Raw genomic sequence first — 2,715 nt, 5'->3', positions numbered from 1 at the left:
TGTGTGTTCTTTAAACTCACTGAATTCTTTTATCATGTTTATAATTGTTCTTTTGAGTTCCATGTCCTGCATTATCTCTAGGGGTTCTCATTTACTTCTCTAGAGGAGTATTCGTATTTTCTCAGGATGTGTTATTTTGGTTTTGCATGTTATTTTTTCTCTGTGATTTTGACATGTGAATTTCTTTTGTAGTTTCTGATTCTTGTGTGAGACTCAAGTCTTCATGTTTAGGTCTGCTTCTTTTCGTGAACTTTATGTGTCTTTGTGGTTTACTTTTTGGGCATGAAATTCTGGTTCCTCTAAGCTTCCAGTTATATTTTTTATTTTATATTGGGGTTACCAGATTGCTTTTGCCTTCAGGAGTTCCCAGAGAGGCCCAAGTCAGATGAGGATAAGATGCTCTCAGGGTTTCTTCTAAGGTCTGGATCCCTCCAGGAAAGATTTTGGCCTCTGGAATTTGGGGATTAGACTGGCCGGGGAACTGGGCTCAGGAAAGATTTTGGTCTTGGGTAGCTGGTGGCCATGTCACTCAGAGACACAAAGGAAGATGCGGCCAGGAAATGGCCCCAAGGGCTCCTGGGGACTGCACTGAGGAGCTGGGTTGGTCCCAGAGATAGGCCTGGAGGTTGGAGAATATACAGAAGCCATTTAGTTTCATGAGTTCTCATCAGTCAATTGTAGGTCTTAGCACCTGGACTCTCAGGGTCCTGTTCAGCAAATTCTTTCTTTTGTGTTCCCTACTTTCTTCTTTATCTGATTCAGGATGATATGTCTTATGTTGAAGACTGTGATTCATTTGGAGTGAGTTTTTTAAATTTTATTATTTTTATTCAATTTTTGCTTTTTATGCACTGTATTTTGATATTATTTAGATCATCTTCCATATCACAGCTCCACCCACAGCCCCTGGTCAATTTAATGCACTCTCATATATAGAGACTTTCCTACAGAGTCTGATTTGTGTCCTCAAATGTCCTTCAGTGTAGGTCTATTCACTAGGTTAAACCGAAGTTCTCCCTGGAAGACACTCCTTTGCCCCTTCTCAGGAGCCATCAATTTCCAAAAGTTTCTTACATTCCTATGCCACTTCTCTGTGTCTATGCTGGGATTTTGTCTGGTTTGAGCTTCATAGGACTTGTGTATGCTGTCACCAACTGCTGTGTGCAGGGTAAGATACAGGGATATAATTCATTCTTCTCGACACAGCTAACCAGTTAGGCCAGTGCCATTTTTTGAATGTACTCTCTTATTTAATGTGAATTTTTAGCCATTTTTAAAAAAAGAAATAATGTCTTTAAGTGTGTGCATTAAAATAGGACACTCAATTTTATTCCATTGATCAATGTGTCAGTTTTAATTCCACTACTATTCAATTTTTTTTTATTATAGCTGTGTAGTATTATTTGAAATCAGAACTGGTGATGTTTCTAGTTTTTTTTTTTTTTATTGTTCAAGATTTTCTGGCTACCATAGATGTTTTTTTATTCCCATACAAAGTTTTGGGCCTGGAGAGATGGCTCAGCGGTTAAGAACACTGCTGTTCTTGCAGAAGACCCGAGTTTGAATCCCAGCACCCACATGGCAGCTAACAACTGTCTGTAACTCCAGTTCAAGGGTATCTGACAGCCTTTTCTGTCCTCAGTGGGCACTGTGTGCAGATGGGCGCACTTACCTACATACAGGCAATACACACATACACATAAAGATAATAAATAAAACATTTAAAAATATTTAAAAAACAAAAATAAAATTTGAGCTCAATTTTTTCAATTTCTTACTATATTTGATCATATTTAGCATATTTAACATCTTTTCTCTATCTGTATCCCACCTTAGTATCCCCTTACCTGACATAATATTCTCTCTCTCTCTCTCTCTCTCTCTCTCTCTCTTACCCCTTTATTACTCCCCACCCAATCTCTCTCTCTCTCTCTCTCTCTCTCTCTCTCTCTCTCTCTCTGCCTATCAAGTCAAGTTTTTGCCATCAAATGATTTTCAGTGTGGGTCTATCTAGTGTAGCATGATTAACTTATCCAAAGTCACATCCTTAAAGAAATGGACACTCACCCTCTCAGCAGCTATCAGTTACTAATAGTTCTTCAGCTAGAGTTAGGGCTTATTAATCACTATCCATGTCTATCCTGAGATTTTTGTCTGGTGTATTTGAGCCTTTTAATGCTGTAAGCTGTCACAGTCATTGGGAATTTATATGAGTTATTGCCCAGCTGTCTAGAAGGCTCTGTTTCCTTGTGGACATTCATTACCTCTGGATCTTACAATATGTCTGCCCTCACTTCACAATCATCCCTGAACCTTGGCATGAAGATGTTTGATAGAGGTGTCCTAATCAGGAATAAACATTCTGAAGTCTCTTATTCTCTGCATATTTTTCAGTTGTGAGTTTCTGTGTTAATCAAAGTCTGCTGCATGAGGCAGCTTACCTGGTGAACATTGAAAAATACATCAATTTATGGACATAAGAGTATCATTAGTAACCAGATTAATACTATCCTTTTAGCAGAATAATAAGTGTATGTTCTGCCCTATGGGCTGTGACCTGTTTTAGCCACAGTTTTCTAGGTCTGAAGTCAGGTATGTTTTCATCTTGTGAAGCATGAATTAAATTCAATCAGAAAGTGGTTGATTATTCCCATTACATTCATGCCAATTTAAACAAGTAGGCATTTTTTTTAACAGCACGGATGTAGTAGCTCA

The sequence above is a fragment of the Nannospalax galili genome, unplaced genomic scaffold, assembly GCF_000622305.1.
Source record: "Nannospalax galili isolate Female #2095 unplaced genomic scaffold, S.galili_v1.0 scaffold378, whole genome shotgun sequence".
NCBI classification, from domain to species: Eukaryota; Metazoa; Chordata; class Mammalia; order Rodentia; family Spalacidae; genus Nannospalax; species Nannospalax galili.
The sequence above is the reverse complement of the archived record's forward strand: the minus strand, read 5'-3'. Positions refer to the sequence as shown.